Here is a 19649-nt window from a genome sequence, read left to right as displayed (position 1 = left end):
CAATTGCATTATTTACATATTTAACAAATATTATAGTTGAATCGCTTTGAAAAACTAGTTGCAAGTACTTAAATTTCCTAATTGTCATAAATATAGTTACTAGAACTAGTTTGTTTTCTCTCAGTGCATAGAACAAAAAATGTTTACTTAAAGGGATGTTAAACTTATTGTTCGACAGAATTTTGCGGTAATTTTTGTATCGCTCTAATTTTTTATTAATTTAATAGATTTGGAAATCCTTTTCCACAATCAAAGTTATTAATATGTGTCTAGCATATGAATTTCGTATCAAGAACGAGAAAAATTTATAAAATTAAATCTTTTTTAGCATTTGATACTTTAATACGTCTAAAGCTGTCAAGTTGCGTCAATACTTGCATTATATAAAAATTTTGAGACATGTATCTCAAAGTACAAAACTGCTAAACTAGAAGATTACAACGTTGAATTCTTAGAATTAGGTTAAATGCTTATGTAATGTGATACAAAAGGCAATACGAAAATTTGTCCATAGTCCTGTGCGCAAGAATGTATATATATATATATATATATATTATAAGTGCATGTATATATAAATGTACGTATGTATGTTAGATGCGCATATGTGTGAACGCTGCCATCGGAGTGTGCTCGTCAGTTCAGAATCCTCTTAAGCTTCAGAGAAAAGAGAGATGAGAAGCAAACGGAAAAAAGAACAACAGGACTGTAGGCTGTAACCGAAAGTTAAGTGCGAGATCTCGCGGAAGGAATATAGCTCACATCGCCGTCTCCGGCGTTCGGAGGAGGTTCCTGCATTTTTCAAAGCACAGTTAGCACAGCGAACTCGCTTGCGTAGGAAGGCGTGTAGCCGAAAGCGCGCCGGGCCCCGATTATCCCGATATCATTGTATCCGAGTTTTGTTCTCACGCGAAAAAGGCACGAGCGGGGAGGCGCGAGGGGGGAGGGGGAGGGTATAAGAGGGATCGGGAAATGGCGTCACTCGCGCGCTCCCACACACGAGCGGCGATTCCGCATGCTCGCGTGTGTGCGCTCTCTTAGAGCGGCTAGATATCGCGCGAATGGTATTAACGGTACCGCCGCAATACTATTCGCACTACGTGCCTGTGCCCCACGTGCTCGATGCGTGTACACAATACACACACGCGCGTGCGCGCGCACACACACACACACGCATGCACGCACGCACGTACACCACACACACACACACACACACACACACGCGCGCGCGCGCGCGCGCGCACACGCACGCACGCACGCACGAGACGCTGCTACATAGTTATCACGCTCATACGTCGCTCGCGCCAACAATTCCTCGCGATGATATACATGTCGATGTTAAAACATATCCGTAGCTTCGAAACCGATATCGTTCGTAAGCGCGCGTAATGTGTCTCGGTCGCGTACACGATACCGCCAATGTCCACTGTTATATCGGACAGTCTCTCGTGCTTGTCACGACGTCGGAGCGAAGGAAGGTCAGCCTCGCGTCATAGACGCATAATTCTCCGATTACGATCACCGAAGGGACACTTCGGCCGTAGAGAGTATTTTTAACAGCGCGGTATTGGACAAATGGCGGGTTAAAGGGCTTAAAAACAAGATAAGGCGAAAACGATAAATAACGACGGCGGTGAAAAAGAATGTTTAACTTAGAATCTGACGACCTCCATTACGATCCTTATTCGTTTACGATCATCATTAACGCCTATTAATATCACTCATTATGCAAACATCTGTATATACGACGGAACGATCGTGTTCGTTACGCATCTTTCGACATACGATTGCACGAATCTCGTATTTTCTTTACCATACCGTTAATTAAGATTTAAAAACACAGGCAGTCTTCCAAGTGATAAGAAATATTATCAAATGAAATAGAAGAGTGTTTGCAAATCAATCTAAAGAAGATAAACAGACCAGAACGAGATCAAATCAAGATGTAAATTTAGTACATCTTTGATAATTTAGTACATTTAATAATAATTTCATTTAGTAACACATTTAATAATAATGTTGAAGCAGATTGACTCGTTTCTGATCTATTATCTCCTTTATAAAAAAATATTGTTTTTCAACACAAGAAGAAATAAATTGGAGTTCAAGTGGAGTAACCTTGAGAAAAATTTCAACCGCCAAATTTATTTTACATTGCCGATTAAGTTTATTCTAAATTAAGGTTACTCTAAATTACGCGTTCTCTTCGCGTTCTCTCGACCGATACGTGCAAAATATCATGCGCAACACCCTACTTGTCACTTTTAAGTCAAGATTCTATCGTCAAACTAAATCCAATGTAAACTATCGCAATTGTATCTATTTCTGTGTTATTTCTCCGACGTATTGTATACCATTCAATAATGAACGCGGACACTTTTCCATTAACGCACAACATAACGCGTTGTCTGACGGCGTCGCGCATGCATGTCGATGCACTCGCGATTGATTTAAGCGGACAACTGCCGAGAAACGCTCACGCACACGCACGCGTGTCGCACACTCGCACGCACCCAAATGGGTTACTGCCCAAATTGCTTTCAATGCCGAAACGGAGCGTGCGACGTCGCTGACAGGCGCCGTTTCGTGACGCATACGGCGTGTGAATTTAATACGTATCATTATCGTAGCGTTATATTGACGGTTCGTATAATATATATATATATATATATTTATATATATATATATAATATATATATAATAATAATAATTATATATATATATATATATATATATATATATATATATTATACGAACCGTCAATATAATGCTACGATAATGATACATATTAAATTTGTGTGTGTGTGTGTGTGTGTGTGTGTGTGTGTGTGTGTGTGTGTGTGTGTGTGTGTGTGTGATCGTCGCGACGGAGATTTTGTCGACAGCTTTTGTCGACTTCTCATTTTTATCGGCACTTTCATCTCGCGCGTCTGCGAATTTGCAATACTTTTAAAAGTCGGACCCGCCGATGGAAATTCTCGAGAGCAGCTCGCATTTTTCAAGAATAGAGAACCCGGACACACTAAAGACGAAATATTTATTCAAATCGCAAGCGATGGTGTATCTTGATCAAAAAATATGTTAAAATAGCCATTCAACAGCCATTCAGTAATTCGTTAAATATTTATATCGACTAGTCAGGTCGATATAAATTCTTCTCTGTGAGACGCTTTAGTGTTTTCACTCTTTTTTATCCCGTATTACTTTCCCTATTAACTATCACCTCTTGCTGATTGCATTACATGATGTTTGTGGTTCATTAGCATTTCCTATCTTTAAGCGGTAAAATCTGAGATTTTTATTATAATAATAATCTGAGATACTTGAGGTATTTATTTAAAATGAATTTCTTAAAGTATTCTTTTTCTCTTTAATATTCTTTCTTTAATGTTTATTGTTTTTAATGTTTATTGTTTTTAATGTTTATTGTTCATAGCTAACATATTCATCATTAAGAATAAATATTTAATAAGTTTATAAAGAAATATTTTAAATTGCATTTGTAAGAATATTATTTTTCCTATTTGGTATTATTACGCGATGTTAGCTATCTCTAGCGCATTATTAAATCTTGATTAGAATTCTCAGATTCTGTACAAAAACATTTTTTTAATACATCCGTGTATTATTGAGAAAATGCCAATTCTGAATCACTATTTAAGAAGCTTAATCTAAAATAAATATTTTTTTTTTCAAAATATATAGATGTATTGTAAAAATCTATTTTATATATTGATTTAGAATCTGTTAAAAGTCCTAAATTAAAATTGACAATGAGGTCTACGACAAGACAGAGGAAAGGTACATGTATTCTTTTAAAATATATGTATCTTTCTTTGTCCGTTTTAATATTCCTTCAACTTTGATATTCTTATCGTTGGTCGTGACTTGTATCATTATTCGTTAAACAACAGAATTATTTTAAGTAAGCATGAAATTCTTTTCTTCGTTTACACTGTTCTCACGGCCTTACCATTCTTATCTAGTATTCTTAATCGGTATTTTAAACGAAACTCTTTCCTCTTTTTCATCGTCGCGCAGTGACAGCGTGCGATTTTCAGAAATGCAGTCGAGTGTAAATACCGTCGTGAAAGCCGTGGCGAGCCGTGGCGACCGACTGCGAGACAAGCAACTCATACTGCTCCCCTCCCACCGTCGTGATTTTCCGTGGGTATAACGCGAGGAAGAGAACAGAGAGTGGCTTAATAGATATTTCGAACCTTTGATCTATATATATATATATATATATATATATATCTTTCTCGTTGACTTGGTGATCTTCTTTAAACACCGAGATCATGGGTTCGACGCCGCGAGACTTTCGCGGCAGAAGACACTCTCGTCGCCGCGAAGATCAGCTAATTTTTTCCTCCTTGCCGTTATTGTGGTCAGTTGTGCAACTTCGCACAACACCTCGCTTCTGCGAGGAGCCAATCGTAACGAATGCACCGCGGCGCGCACACCGCGTCAATTTTACCGCGTGATGATTCAGCGCGCTTTTTAAGGCGCACCGATACGGTAACTGCCGATAAGGCGCGCACGGCATACACGTCTTTCGTTTATTCCACTGACATCATATCCCGTAAGCAAGTTCCGCCTGGTCAGCCGTAGAGACGGTGACGGGAGCATCGCGGCGGCCGCTCTCGCGAAATCGCGCAGATATTCGCCTCGTTGTTATTCCGCCGCACGCGGAATCACAACGATATATATCGGACCACGCGCAGGAAAATCGTCCGCGTGAAAAATTCACGCGTAATCGCATCGCGCACTCCTCGCACCATCCTCGGGGGGGGGGGGGGGGCCTCGTCACGCGTGTAATCGCACGCTCGGCGATCGCGCTCCGCGAGTCGCGCTCACTTGTCGTCGCGCCGATTTCGAGGATCGCGGTCAATCTGACAGATCACCGCGCACGTAGGACGTAGAATCGATCCTCCCGCGGTCGGCGGCGGCGGTGGCGGCGAAGCGAGCGATAGGAGAAACGGTGAAACGCGTTCGCGAGAGGCCGTAAGGCACGCACGCTCGCTCGCTCGCTCGCTCGCTCGCTCGCTCGTTCGCTCGCCTCGTTCTATCGCGCGAGATCCTTCGCGGTTTCAGCTTGACTGAGCGAGCCAGTCGGCGGCGGGCTGGATGTTCACGTCGAAACCGTCGTCGAGTGGCGATACCCCACCTCGCGCGCGGTCTCCACCGCCGCTGATAGACGCGACGTGACGTGACGTCGACGATGACGATGACGATGACGACGATGATGGCCACGGGTCCGTTCCTCGCGAACGGAACTAGACTCTGGACAATAATACACGTTTTACGTGTCTTTCCGATGCTATTTGACCACCAAATGGCCCTGCTGCCGACGACCTTCGTTCACAGGAACTAGACAGCAGATCTGCATTTAGCAATCCCAATTTTATGATTTTTTTTTTTTTCACATTGACGGGACTGTTGCATTAAATTCAGGTTAATTTGAATTGGTACCATTGAAAGTCGAATTATATTACTGTCCACGATAAGGACGACTGTTCCTATCGCGCGACTCGATAATTTAACTTGCAAAACACAGCGTCTCATTAGCTTTCTCGTCGAAATGGCCAGCCGAGGAACTTTCACTCATTGTTACTAACGTTACGCTTCGATTCGCGATCGTTTCAACGCTATTCAACCGCGATTCGACTATTGTCATCGATTGGTCCCATTTGAAATGTGCGTGTGATGAAAAAAAGAAATATTTAACGTAATTCGAAAAGCCCGGAAGGAAAAGTGCTCCTTTAATTGTGCAACACATAAAAATTCCTGTAATGTAGGCAACGGAAATTATAAATTATCTCACAACCGGAATTCACTACTTTGCATGCCCGATCCAAACAGATATTGTTTCGCTGCAACACTTACGCGACGCCGTTGTTCATTTTCCCATAATTGTTTCTCGACGTAGATATTAGATTATTACGATGTTATTGGACGAAAATGTCGATAACGTATTTCTCGCTTCGCTATACCTTATCGCAGAATTTTCGTTCATTAAAGAAGGCTGGGATGTGAAATATTTTTCGAATGGTGGTTTTAGGTGCAATATAATATGAAATTGACAGTATTTTATATATAAGTATAATATAAAACCGATACTCGTCGATTTTGCATAACAGAAAATATTTTGTGCATTGTTAAAAGCTGTTTATTTAAAAAAAATTTTTTCTATATTTTATAGTATTTTTATAATATTGCATCCATAATCATTTGGAATAAATGAGAATCGATTATTAATGATTTTATCATCAGAATTTTATCATAGAATTTCTATAATCATTAATAATATCAAGCACGATAAGAATTTTATCGAGATATAATGTAATCTTACGTTTCTTATTATTTTACGATTATCGTTATCAATTATTTTATTCATTATTTTCCATAACTTTCCATAATTTTATTAATTAATTTAATATTTTTTTATAATTGCTGAATATAAGAATTTCGTCACGCTATGATACAATCCTATATTCTTTTTACGAGCCGACGATATTATGACTATTGCGAAATCGGCAATGCAATAAAATTTCGTGAAATTTCGCCCGAATATAATCTTGAGCCGGACTCTCTTTCGCGCGACTCAACAGCAGAACATTTATCATTTCCTCATCGTTGTATCATAAACAATCCATCTCGACGCACGTTGCTCGAGTTAAAACATTATGAAACGTTTTGGTAAGTGCGAATGGTTTATGTCACGTTCCGAGATATATATTCATCGCGGAACGCGCGATTTCATGAGACAAACGTTCCCTCAGCGAAGTAGAAGAATGTAAAAAGTGCAAAAACCCATTTTTTTTCACAAAAGTTGAAACGAGGAAACTGCGCAAAACGCTTATTCTCGAATATTTTAAATAAATGAATATATTACAAATTTATTCGCATGCAAAACTGATGACAATTTTTTTTTAGAATAATGCCGACAATTCACGATATTTACGAATTATAATTTCTTTTCTGTTCTAAAAGCATAAATAATTTATAGTAAAAAAGTTATAGCAATATATCTTATATATTGTAACGTAAGCTCGCTACGTTACTTATCACAGAATGCAAGTTGTAATCTTTTTTAAGCATTATTACGTGAGCATTTTTCTGAGCCTTCTTCTCTTTAAATAACGTAACTCGCTATTTCTATTTCCTCTTGTGATAAATTCGATCGCATTACGGATTTATTTCCTTTGGGTTCCCGAGTGCGAAGTTCTTGACACGGTGTCGTCACTTTATATAACGAGTACCGATTAGCTCGTACCAGGCAGAGACAGTCTATCATTACACAAGAGGGAGAGAGAGAGAGAGGAAGAGAGAGGAAGAGAGAGGGAGAGAGAGAGAGAGAGACGGAGAGGGGAGAGGAAGGAAGGGAGATATGAAAGAGATGATATCGGAAATATTCCGGAAAATGGAGAAGCAAAGATAGCAGACGGGCCAGCGTACGAGGGAGGCTCAACGGAGGTCGAACGAAGGTGAGGAGAGGCCAGGAACGAAAGAGATCGTGTTCGACTTTCGCTTTAGACTGGAGTATCTTCGACCCAACCGCGTGCGCTCGCGTTGATCGTCGGCGCGACCAGCAGGATAACCACGTCTGAATTGCATTTATGCTCGGGTATAACCTGCTCGAGAGGCTAATGTACATCGCGTTGGAACGGTAACGAGTGGATTTAATGCATGCCGACGCGATGCGGTGCATCCATTATTGCGAAGAAGCGTTGAAGAAGAAATCCGAGAATGCACAAGATCATCGGTTCATCGAGACTCCATATAGCGTTTATCTCATGCTTTATTTATTAAAGTATATATATATATATATATATATATATATATATCACTAATTGGATTCCATAAAATTATTTTTAATATACACCTCCATTAGTAATTAAAAATACACTATATATAGTTGAGTATATATTCTTCTTTTTATCTAATATTTTTAAGCTGCCATTTTATATATATCCAAATATTTAAATATTGTTCGAAACCGAAATAAAAATCGAATTTTCCTTCCATCTATTAATTCTCGCGAATCGTCGTGACGTTTCGATATCGCTTCACGTTCAGACATTGTTACAGAAGATATCGCGAGGTTTAAGGAATCCAAATCTGCGTTACAATTGACACAACAGTGTGGGCAAGGTTAATTAAACAAACGCGTATTAAATTATAGGTAAATAAGTCACATTGCCATAAATTGAGATGCGTCAAGATAAAGAGAGATAATTTCTCGGGTTTAATGATCGTAAATTCGCGGGTTGCTCTCTGCTGGCGAATTTGCCACTTGAAATCAGTATTTAGGACTATGGCGCGTGAAACTATTCTCACCGAGGTAATCCTCTCCCTTACCATCGAATGAACTCTCGGGACAGCAGCTTAATACGATCACTTAACCGGTCCAGCGAGAATCGATCTTTTCATCTTCGATCTTATGATAAACACGAACACCATACGTCGTAGCTCTTTATTTTAATATGGCACAAGCAACGATTTAAAAGAATGATTTCATTACCCGTTACTTCAATATATATCGCAAATTCTCTCTCTCTCTCTCTCTCTCTCTCTCTCTCTGTGTGTGTGTGTGTGTGTGTGTGTGTGTGTGTGTGTGTGTGTGTGTGTGTTATAACGAATTAAGTGCTTCTGATCGTTAACCTAATTTTTTTACTCTTCACTCTTATTACAAGAACGGTGATGTAAAAAGTCACAAGTTCGGTAAGTTGCACAAGGTCCAGAGAGGAAATAAACAAGCAATCATCATGATTCGATCATAAAAGTAACATCCCGTCACGTACGCGTGATTCATAACGCTAGGTTGTTCACGCTCAAGGTAGTACCCCGCGGCATTCAATCTTTGCTCGCATTCGCAGCGCGCGCAAACTGTGAAAATAAGGCGTTATTAATCAAACCGCGAAAATGGTTTTGATATTCATTGCAGTCCCACTGATAATCAATTTCCACTGCGGTGTGCGATCAAACAAACATAGGAAGTTCAAGTACCGGTATAGATAGATGAAAATCGAGGTCGACTACTGCTATATATATATATATATATATATACAAGGCAGACTCGCGGAACAGAAATATATATCATTCGCCTAAAGCAACTGTCTCGTTCGCGGTAATGAAGAAACTTATCGAGCCAAAATGCAGGGGAGAAATTTAAGATTGCACGGTATATTTTTATGTATACAGAGTACAGATCGCAGAGTCTCTCAGATCCAGCCGCAGATTTTCAACTCGATGCAAGATACATAGAATATAATTATAAGATCTAAATTTAAATTTATTTGCTCGCAAAATACAAATGTTTAAGTAGAAGAAGATACTTGAAATTTTCATAGAGTCTCTCTCTCTCTCTCTCTCTCTCTCTCTTTTGATACTTATGCGTACAATCCTAGGATTAAGCAAAAAAAAGTTAAGAACTAGGAAAAAGTATAATATTATAATTTATCGAAATCGTCGCTCTGTCATAAAGCGTCATGAATCGACGGATGCACATATAAACCTGTAGTTCGAGTAGGTGAAAGTTATGATAACACAAATTTCTTCCATCTTTTTTGTATATTGATTTCATTCGCCACTCAAGCAACCGCATCCGGGACGACGTTAGACGGCATGTTTCTTTCTCATTATTTTTCTCATTAAACAAAATCAAAACGAAGTGAATTATCTTATTAACTTTCTTCCAATATACCGCCTGTTTACGACATGTAAAAGCGTTATCGGAGTTATAAACGGATGGGATTTTTTTCGAATTTTCTTATTTTCCGCGTACATCATGAAAATGTCAACATCAATTATCATAAGCATGTAATTATTTCCCGCCGAAGTATCGATCCAGGGAGCGTGGCGCTCGTCGCCTTCGTATACTTCTGTCTGATGTGAAAATATTCTCAAGCTGGCTCCAAGTCAACGACGCTTTTAGCTCTTTCCAGCCGACCCGCTCGGCATTTTCTCTTTTGATATTGAAATAGACCACTCACTGCCGTTGCACGCGCATCATTACTCCGTGAAGCAATTAAATAACAATAATCGGTTAAATTATGCGACAAAATGCGAATTTAAGCTTTGAACCTTTTCTCGTACTTTAGTCGAGAGAATCATCAACATTCTTTTTCATTATATGTAATTAACGTGCGCGATAATGGAGAACATAATTATCGTGTGAACGCAAAGTAAAACCTGATGTTCGGAATGAGCATCAAGAAAAAGCATCTCGCAAAAGATGGATTTTCTCAAGCGGGCGTTTTGCACTGCTGAAACACCTCGGGGTTTTTTTTTTTTTTTTTTTTTTTTTACACGATCCACTTAATCCGCGGACCATGAATATATTCAGATGCGACGTGTCTGAAAATCAACACGTTAACGAACAGATTATGCACATCTATCGTAGGCGCGCGCTCGATGTATCCGGTGGAATATATACCATAAGAGTGTTCTACTTTTGAAAAATCTGCTTTTGAACACGGGGAAGCGTGCACACGACAAAAAGCCATAAGCTATCTTCCTTCCGTCCCGCCGATCCGCCACAACCATTGTTCTCTTGGCGAATTACAAGCGGTATCGCTGTCGCTTTTTCAGGAAGAAGACTGTCTCACTTTCTGCTCTATTATGCACTTCCTATCGTCTACAATGGCGGTTACGATACGCCCGGGTACAAAGAGCGATTCCCAGAGCGTTTAATACCTCTCGCTTACCAGTCACTCGGAAGTGCTTTAAATATGCGTAATGTCATTTATGAAATACACCGGTGCTGCAGCTCGATCGAGTTGTGCATAATTAACATTAAATTTACGAACCTTTATCACGCACTGAAGGAGAGATTACAAAAAGCTTTTAACTCTCTCTACACCAAAGGTAAATCCTTCTCATTCTCATCAAAGATACAGATTTTTTTTTTTTTAATAATTTATATTTTTAAATGATTAATTCTTTATATGCGACATCACATATAGAATCCGTAATCCAATTCCTATTTAAGATAGAGCAGCCGATTCCGAATGTCCCACAAAGAACCACCGCCATCGCTGCCGCGTTCGATTTTTCAATTCAATTAATCCAATGCAATGTGTTCGCTCCGACACGTGCAAAATAATCCGGTATTTCCAGTAATTCCAGTATCCTTCGACGCGAAACCGTTTCGACGTTTCGCGAGTGGTCATACGGTGGCGTCTGTGCGGTTACGAGACGCCGATTTTTTTTTTTAAAGCGCGCCACGTCCCATTTCTCGCGTCTCCTTTTTTTCTTTGCCTTGCTACGTTAAAATATAGGATAATGCAACATTAACCGGTGCATTCTACCGCGCGCTCATTCGAGAAACCGACGGGCAGAAGGGAACGGAGGAACGACCTTGTCTATAATAGTGCGATAGTTATGAGCTGACCTAGTCTGAGCGTACCATTCACAGTTACTTATAATCGTGTCTTAAGGCGCGCTTACGCCGATCGCCGCCGAGAGGATCTCTCCCCCCCTCCCTCCCTCCCTCCCCCCGGAATTATTGCTTGTCGATAACATCACTGGATACGCAACATCCGTTAATACGTATTTTACGTATTTTAGAGCCTTATTTTTGTCCAAGAGAGACATATTCTCCGGCCAACTTGAAGTCTTGATCGACGAAAACTCGAGATACTTACGACTTTCAAATCATTACGCCGGCCGGCTAATTTTCATCAATCAGAGAGGCGAATACACAATTTCAAATATCAGGAAATATCAGGAAAGTGTCAATACGCGTGTATTACGATATCATATAATTATTAAGGTTTTCCACATAAACTGGCTTGTTACCACAAGTAATTTGAATAAATTTCATAGGTAGGACAAAACTCTGGTATCTCATCTCGCAAATCTCGATGCTTCGTAGTATTAAGCTAATATTTAGAATTATATAAATTCTTTTCGAAATTTAATAGCGATTTACAACAATCAAAAATTATGAATCATACATTCGATACGGTTTGCTAATTAAAGATTTCAATGTGGTCGCTATCAATTTTTGCTTTCACTTCACATTTCACTCTCACTCGCGCGTATCTAAATGCTAAATATGTAAAAGTGTGTACCTGTAACTAGCCCTCTTGGCACACAAATTTAGAAAACACATTGATCACACCAAATAGCCTAGACCGCACGACCGAAAAGTGCCAAACGTCCGCGCGTATTATACGGCAATGGCACGTGAAACTTCGCAATAGCGAAACAAAAATGCATACCATTATCTTATCTCTAGTATCGTACGTATACATAAATGGAAGAGACGCCGTGGCGACCAAATTCGTATTTCGCCGATCGTTTGTACAATCAATAAATAAAACGAGAAATGGAAATAATGTCATATTTATATATAGCACTAATGATACAATATCTCCCATTATCAATAACGTCTTCCATGATTTTAATCCTCCTTTATACAAATTTATATTAAAAATCACAAGAGAGAGAGAGAGAGAGAGAGAGAGAGAGAGAGAGAGATATGATTGATATCAATACTATTTGCGGATGAACATTGCTTTCGTCATACATCTGCTATATGTATTTTTAATGCGTGTTTTATCTCAGGAAATGGGAATTTCGATTACGGCACAGCGATGAACTTTAGCTGTTGATAGCGACAAGCATAACATTTTCAGTCGATTACGCCCACCAAGATTTCCTCCCACTGTTTGGCGCAATCCGAGTCGCTATCGAGCGAAGATTCCGAATACGATACTTTTCCCAAAGCATAGAAATAGCACGACGCCATATCTATTCTTATCTCTCTGTCACCAAATCGTTATCGGCCATTTTAGTACGGTGACAACGGAGCGGGCAATCAGTATCAGAGATCTTCATGCACGAACACCATACCATGCGTGTGTATCGTGACGACACGCGTGACGTATGGCGACCACATGGGGGTGTATATCCTTCTCGTCCAGAGCCATAAAGCGCAAACCGATCGATACAAGTCCTGAAAGCGCGCCCATAAAGCGCCTCGCGTACTCGGTGTCTTTTAACTCCAATGTAAACGGTATACGAGGGAAAAATGGCAAAAGAGGAAAAAGGAGAAAGAGAGAGAGAGAGAGAAAAAGAGAGCGAGTATCGATGGCGATAAATTTTCTCGTCGCTCGACATGCGCGCGACGTGCGCGACGCGCGTTCTATTTCGCACGGTTGGAGCGAAAATTCAACGTCAACGTTGAATATTCCGTGCGTATATTGTAGCCGGTCACGAGCGTCACATCCGTCTGATTTATTCCCGGGAATTTCATCCCGGAAACTCAGAATTCCGCTGATCGGCCGTGACCGTAAGGCTGGAGCGTACGCGCGAGCAGCACACGCACAGATTATTAGATTTCGTCAAGCCGCAAAGTCCCAGTGGGTGCATTGAACGACAAACGACGGCATCGCCGTCATCGAGGCGTGAGTCATTTCGATCGAAATTAACAAAACGTGAATAAGACACGCGATACCACCAGGTCGCTATTAAGGAGGGCCGCCGCCAGCCACGATCGGTAGTAATGGTGAATGATTCAGAAGGGTGGAATCGTAGGGGTGCGTAGGGGTCGACGAAACAAACAGCAAAAATCAATATCACAGCAACCGAAACAAAGCCGTTCGTCGGAACCACCATCGTGCTCCTCCGTTTACTTTTTTAATTCCGTACTTGTATTTTATTTCATTGATAAACGATAATGAATAAATTCACCGTCCATTATCATCGAACACAATTGGATATTCTTCGAAAAGTATATTTTTGTAAAGCTTAATTTGGGAGCAGATTGGAATGTCAATACTGGTAAGTAATGCGCGGACATGCGCGGCCCATTTCGAGAAATCTGAAGGTACTTATTGACATTGGCCCTTTTTCACGACAATCCAATTATTTTATCATGCCGTGCTGAAACTCGAGGGAAAACCCGAAACCCGAAAACTGGCACGGATTCAAGTTTCACTCAACGCGAAGTTCCGCGGAGAGGCTCTTATGAAAGATTTGTCGCTTAGATTTCGTTAAAACGAGCATCGGCTGAGATTGAGTTATGGTCAAGTTTTATTTCTTCGCGCCCTCGGCGTCCTGTCTTTCTTCCGGTAGTGAAAGAACTCGGTCCACTCTACATTTAAACGAACTTTTCCGATATTTATTTCAAGGCGAAGCGAGACGGACGTATCCGTTTACGGCTGTTAATGATCACATAAAATCGTCGTGAAAAGTTTACGAAAATTTGGAGGTAAAAGCGCGATAAACGAGCCGAATAACAGAAACATCCGTACAAACAATTTGGCAATATGGCGACGGCGAATGGTCTTGTGACCATTTGTGGTTCACGGCTCGGCCCACGTCGAGGCTCGCCTTGGTCGGCGTGATTCCCTCAACGCTGAGTTTACCCACGTGCGTGTAAATCCGTAGGCGTAAATAATGTCGTTAAACTTATAATGTAATCCACCTTATAGGATACCCGCGCGTAATAAGCGAACTCGAGGAGAAAAAAAAATATATAATTGACGAGCCGGCCTATCAAATGAGATATACGGTTTCTCATGGAAACCGCGTAGAAAGTACGGCTATCTCCTCGCGGGACGCCCACTTGAGTAGTCTGAGAGTTTCATGTAAAAGCGGCGTATCGACAACGATTTTAACGCGTTCGTCATAATTCGTGATAAAGCTCTATCGAGCGCACTTGGCGAAGCGTGGTGCCGCAATAAATCACCTATCTGCTCTTCCGCAGATAGTCTCTTTTACTAGGAGGGGGAAAAAAAAAAAAAAAAAAATATAGCGACCAACATTCCGGCGGATATTCGGAATATCGCGAATATCGAACGAACGAGAGCGAGTTGATAAAGGCTCGTGATAAAATCCTGGCGTTTTTTAGAATCACGAAAGAGATACGACGAATCAAGCGCCTTGATTCGTCGCGACGTCTCCCCGGGAAAGGCGATATGACGTCTGAAAAATGCAAGATTGTCATTTGCGAAATAGGGTCACCGCATTACATATACGTCGCGTAATCGCAATACCGTGCACGTGGCGGTCGGTCCGCGCGTACGACGGTTTATCCATGGTTGCACGAACTCCGCTGGTTCAGCACTTTACATTCCAACCGCAAGGTCGCACCACCATTCACAAACCGCTCGGGACGTTACCGTGCAGATCTGCATCTGGTATCTCCAGTCGCACGGTGCACTCCTGCGGTGTCTCGATGCGTGCTTGCGTGAGTGCGTGCGCGCGTGCGTGCGTGCGTGCGTGCGTGCGTGCGTGCGTGCGTGCGTGCGTGCGTGCGTGCGTGCGTGCGTGCGTGCGTGCGTGCGTGCGTGCGTGCGTGCGTGCGTGCGTGCGTGCGTGCGCGCGTGCGTGCGTGCGCCGCGTGGGCGACGAGGGTGCGTTCAGCCTGAACGGCCATTTATTCACAGATATCCGTATCGCTAACGCATTGATTAACATCAGCATGCGGCTCGTGAAAAATCAAGCGTGAATAAATCGCTCGATAAGCGACGGTGAATGAATGGCGAAAATATCAGAGATTAAGGGAGCGTCGCTTAAACGCGCTGAGAGCGCGGCAAGTTGGAGTTACGTTAAACCTATTAGCGTTACGTTAAAATCTCTGTTGTAGAGGCGTATATATATATCTACCTGCGGTGTTACACTGCGTTACTTGGAAGCGCCGAGACAACTTTCGATCGAAAGACCGAAGTCTATCGTCGCGCCGTGGGAGGAGGGATTGTGACGCACTCGTCGTTGCACTCGTTATGTCACACGCGTACGGAGCATCAAACGACGGTGGGCACGCGTGTCGCGTGTCGCGTGTACAGCCGTGTAATGAGACGTGTATGGATATATTCGCGCTCCTGCGAAACAATCAGCAGAGTCGGAACGTAAATGTCCGACTTCGCTTTCGCGGAGAAACGGAAGAAACGAGGGATAGAAAAGGAGAAGAGGGTGGGTGGAGGATGAAGGGGTGGAGGCGCGTCGCCGGCGACGTTTTTCCGCGATGCGCGTGAAAGTGCGACGTGAATCGTTAGAGATGTACTGGCACAGCGTCGCGATATAAAAGGGACGCGAGAAGGCGTCGGGACGCCCGGCGTTCGCCGAGTCTGCGCCGTCACGACGCGACGTCCCTTTGTCCCCACGAATCTCTCTCTCTCTCTCCTCTCTCTCTCTCTCTCTCTCTCACCTATCTCTCACCCAGTTCCTCTCTCCCCCTCGCCCTTTCTCCCTTTCTCTCTCTCTGATACGCGACGCTCGCAATCTTTCTCGCGTCGCGACGCCGACGTCCGCGTCGCTCTGTTGCTCTCTTTCGTACGAGAGCTACGCCTCCCGCTTGTTGAGATGAGACGTCACCTCCCGGAAAGGTTCCCGGGTGCATTAATTGCCGGCTGCCGGTTCTACTCGGAATGGATTTTAAGACCAATCGTGGCGCGTTCATCGAGCACAAAAGGGAGAACTGGAAGAGTGGTTTTAACAAATTTGAAACTCCACCATGCTACATTGTGGAAAATAACGACGGAATCGAAAGGCAACGAGAGACGATGTACGTTGCGCTGATAAAATGTAACATTGCTCGCCGACAGATTTTATCTGCGAGCATAACTCGCATATTTTTTTTACAAACGAGACAAATTTGGAAATTTTGTCGGCCGTATTATTTTCATGATAAAAAGAAAGACATCGGCAATCCTCTCGACTCTCGCGTGACCAAAGGCATTAAAGCACTCGCGTAATTACAACGTCGCTACGGAGAGGACACTCCACCCTTCTCACGACCTTTTTCTCCCTCGTCCGTTTCAACCCTGCACAATTCTCAAATTCAAAAGCAACCGCGTCATTTCTGGTGCAACTACAGTAATTTCTATCCATGTTGAATAAAAGCGAATGAGTTGTTAGTTGCTGTTACAAAGATGAATATAAGAGATACCGAGAAAGCTGTCTCGTAAACAGAAGTTGAAAATAATATAAATTAGTGAAAGCCTCAAAAAAAAATATATATATATATATAACGAATCGTATGATATCAAATTAAAATCAAGAAAATATTTTAAATCAATTTTTAAATAATATATAAAACATGCGTCATATATGTCACATATACAAAGCATTATTATTTTATTTATATTATGCAAGTAAACTTTTATTACAAACTAATCGAATGTTTTAGATTATTGTCGTGACAATTTAATGAATGACAAGACTTCAGTACATTCGCGTGACAGCGTACATATATTAAATATTCAATATTAACAAATCCCTTTTTCTCATATAACGTGTAATAGAATCGCGGTGCTGCCGCGACGAGACGAGACGAGACGGATGAGACACGGGCGGAGAAGGGACATCGATTTTACAGTTTTGTCAATGAAACTGCGAGAATATGTCGCACTATTTCTATTCAGCAACTCTCTGCCCACTCTGCGTGTATCTGTATCTCTGCAGATAGAAATCTTTCAACGCCTTCCGCGCGTATTGTATAAACGGTACGCGCGTATGCGAGTCTCTCCTCTCGTGGAGAATAACACCGGCGTGTGTTACAACAATAAACCAGCCGCCGCCGCCGAAGGCGTAATACGACGGCAATAGCCGACGGAGAATCTGGTGATTTATCACACTTGTCGCTCTTAGTTTCGTGTATATCATTCCGTGTCAATAGTTCCCGAGTTTGACGTATCATAAATTACAAGGTGTTCGACGATAGGTGTGGTCGGTGGTACGTGACGTGATACACATCTCTTGTCACACAAATTCTGATAATCTCTCTCTTTGCGAGAGGGCTATCGTGACGTGAATATTTCTTGGGTTATTAGTCAAACGGAGCTTTTCCGAGCGATTTGAAAATCTTCACAGGATAAATAACGTTGTTTTATCTCTCCACTAATTACACTTTACAAGGACAAAAAAGGTTCGTCGTTAGAAAAGTAATAGTTATCGAGATATACCCATAATGAGAAGACGTTGCTGATAAGATTTTCACGCGAGGGAAGAGAAATAAATGTAAACAAGTTTTTTTTTTTTTTTTCAACATCGCCGTATCTGCCTATAACGTGACTGTTCGGCGAAAACACTCCGCGTAGTCGACACACGATGTCGCACGATTTCGCACGTTCGACGCGTTGAGCGGATTAGGAGCGATCGCAGAGAGATACGTGATCCTTATAAGTGCTTATGCTTTTCAACCGGCCGTCTCGAAGCGCCTGGCTAACCGTACTCGGTTAGAATGTCCTAGATTTCGCGAAATCCCGTTTTGCCGCCGTGCCCAACGCCGAGCCAAAATACTTTCAATCAGTAATCGATAGCGGCAGCCCGGATGCAATATTTCGAGCGAGCGGCAAACGGTCGCTTTGATACTACGATCCATTTAATCCACGGGCGCGCGCGCGCGCGCGTCGTGTCTATAACATACCGGGGCTGTTAACCGCCCTATGTAATCGACCCTATGTAGTAGCACGAGCCCATCCCCGAGTACACGTACCTATAAAATAAGAGCAACGCGGCTGAGCTCGCTGTGCTTGACCGTGATTCACTGCGCGAGGAAAAATTTAATTAGCGCCGAGCGAGCGTCTCGCGAGATGATGAAGCCGAGAGCCGCCGCGGCGAGAGACGCTCGCCGCGTTATACATTTTTTACAAGCGTGCATCGTCGATGTAGCAATAAGCGCAAAAGAGAGAAACGCTTAGACAAAAAATAATGGTAATTATCTCTAAGAGAAATACTATATATAATCAATATACTACTCTTGCGTGTAATAAAATATTGAATTCAAAAGTGCCACGAATTCAAACGTGCCACGCGGCAGTGTACCGTGCATAATGCAATAACTACGTGTATAATATAGACACGTATCTCTTTGAAGTATCTCTCGAGGATGATGATTATTAGGAAGCTTACGCACGTAGCACGTAGACTGTTCGTCTATGCGTGCGTGAGAGATTTAGAAAGGAGAGTCAGGAAAGCAGCAAATCGTGCCCCATTTCCATATTTAAATCACCGTTCGTCTCAGACACTCGGCGAGACGCGTCGAAACGCGCCGTAATCACGCAGCAGCCGGGAAATCATATAAAGCGATCGATTCTACCCCCCCCCCCCCCCCCGGTTGTTGTCGGTCGCTATTTCCCCGTGCCTCGCATGCGGCAGATATTGCATGAAGATAACCAAGTACGTTGCGCTGCGTCGCACGCGGATTACGCGGGGAACGCGCGGACGGTGACGTGGAAATTCCCTACGTGTCCGTAGTAACATTGTCCGTTCCGCGTCTCGCGCATAATTCGCATTTTTATGCATCGTTCATGCATCGATTCTCGCGGAGAGAGACCGGCGAGAAATCGATCGCACACGCCCATTTCCCTTGTTTGTCGGCCCTTTCGGGCGAGATATCCCCGGCGAATTTCAATCGGCACGCGATACTTTTTATCCGTCCACGGGCGCGGATGCGACGTGTCTGTAACGCGCCGAAGAGTCTACTCTCCTCGAGAGTACAAACAGTACCCTAGGAGAGTTTTAAAAGTAGTCACAGGGAAGCAGCTTTGGATTTAGACTCCATTCCGTGTGGTCTATACTGGCTAACTATAGAAGCGCATAAGTGGATCATTTACGGAGTCCATAAAGACAGAAAGGGGGAGTAAGAGAGAAAGAGAGGAAAAAGAGAGAGAGAGAGAGAGAGAGAGAGAGAGACA

General features: G+C 42.4%; 1 protein-coding gene across 4 annotated transcripts in view; it reads right to left on the bottom strand.

Moving 5' to 3' along the window:
• siz (Brefeldin-resistant Arf-GEF family protein schizo) overlaps positions 1-19649 on the bottom strand; it is a 43096-nt gene that overhangs the window by 16219 nt on the left and 7228 nt on the right. Inside the window, exon 1 of one of the 4 annotated variants that reach the window (XM_089073987.1) lies at positions 15619-16018. The exons of the other annotated variants lie outside the window; for them this stretch is intronic. The gene's annotated coding sequence lies outside the window, so the exon portion shown is untranslated. Of the gene's footprint in view, positions 1-15618; positions 16019-19649 lie in introns of those variants that run through there. 4 annotated transcript variants of the gene reach the window in all.

Source organism: Pogonomyrmex barbatus, unplaced genomic scaffold, assembly GCF_055798465.1.
Source record: "Pogonomyrmex barbatus isolate J1 unplaced genomic scaffold, ASM5579846v1 scaffold16, whole genome shotgun sequence".
NCBI classification, from domain to species: Eukaryota; Metazoa; Arthropoda; class Insecta; order Hymenoptera; family Formicidae; genus Pogonomyrmex; species Pogonomyrmex barbatus.
The sequence above is the reverse complement of the archived record's forward strand: the minus strand, read 5'-3'. Positions and strand labels throughout refer to the sequence as shown.